The sequence below is a fragment of the Mastomys coucha genome, unplaced genomic scaffold (genome assembly GCF_008632895.1).
Source record: "Mastomys coucha isolate ucsf_1 unplaced genomic scaffold, UCSF_Mcou_1 pScaffold23, whole genome shotgun sequence".
In the NCBI taxonomy this organism is placed as follows: domain Eukaryota; kingdom Metazoa; phylum Chordata; class Mammalia; order Rodentia; family Muridae; genus Mastomys; species Mastomys coucha.
This window is the reverse complement of record NW_022196906.1, coordinates 18,904,882-18,906,190: the sequence shown is the minus strand read 5'-3', so window position 1 is coordinate 18,906,190 and position 1,309 is coordinate 18,904,882.

Below are 1,309 nucleotides of genomic sequence, written 5' to 3'. Positions count from 1 at the left end.
AATCTGAAATTACATAAGAAATTAGAAGATGCCCATATACTTGGAATATATTCAATAATCTGTGGGTCAAACAACAAATCACAATGGACTTGAAAGTTCAGTATGAGGGCTAGTTCTAGGGCTGGCAAGATGGTTCAGTGGGAGAAGCACCTACATAAGCCTGGAATCCCTAGTGGATCCCAGAATCTGCATACAAATGGAAAGAAGAGAACTGATTCCACAGAGCTGTCCTGTTTCATGACATATGAACACACACACACACACACACACACACACATACACACACACACTATCCACATGCACTCTTATAATAGAAATAAATTTTACAAACAATTTAAAAGAAATTAAGCATGGAGACTTAAAAAGAATTCAAACAACTTCTAGTGGATGTGGGATATTGTCAGATAAGTTTTTAACTAGAAAAGTTATAGCCTTGAAGTAATATTTTAGTAAACAAGAGAGGCCTTCCTTGTTCCCCTTAATCAGTTTATCAATTGATTACATGCAGATTTATATTGCAAACACATCTGTCTCTCAGGTTCTACATTAAGACTCTATAACTACCACATCATACTTGGATCATTTAATAATTTTGAGAGTTTTTTCCCCAGTATTTAAAAATAAATTCTCTTTTATGTCATATGACATACACATTTTAATAAGGTACAGGGATTTAAAATATGACAATCATTTGTTTTCATCAGTTATATCAACCCTTTCAAACTAAGTGTTTGGTTTGGTTGATGTCTTTTCAGAAAGAAATTTATTTTTATTTTTAATTGAATTTATGTGGGTCCTGGCATGGGAGTACAAGTTCTCATGGAGGCCAGAAGAGGAGGATGTGTTCCTTGGAGCTAGAGCCACAGGCAGTTGTGAGATGCCTGATGTAGGTGCGAGATATTGACCTTGGGCTGTCTGCAGTAGCAGAGTATGCTCTTTATTACCTGTCCAGCCTTTGTGTGTGCCTTTTAAATGTACTACTTTATGTTCTCATCTTCATTGTATATTTCTTTCTACTTTGGGGGTGTATTTTTGTTTTCCTTTTCTAACTTGGGAAGTAGATTTGCTTTGTCTCAGTCTTCTTTCTCCTCACCCTAATAATCATGCTGGAGTCTCTGGGAAAGTCCGTCCCAGCTCACCAGCCTAGAGACCAGCCTAGGACTGAAGGGCATGCCAGCTGGTTGAACTAAAATAAAAAAAAAAAGTATTCCTCAAGAGTTTTTTTTCTCCAAAAAGGTTTACTTTCTCAAGAAAGCAAATGATATCAGAAGACTTAAAGAATATCATTATCCACACCAAAAAAAAAAAA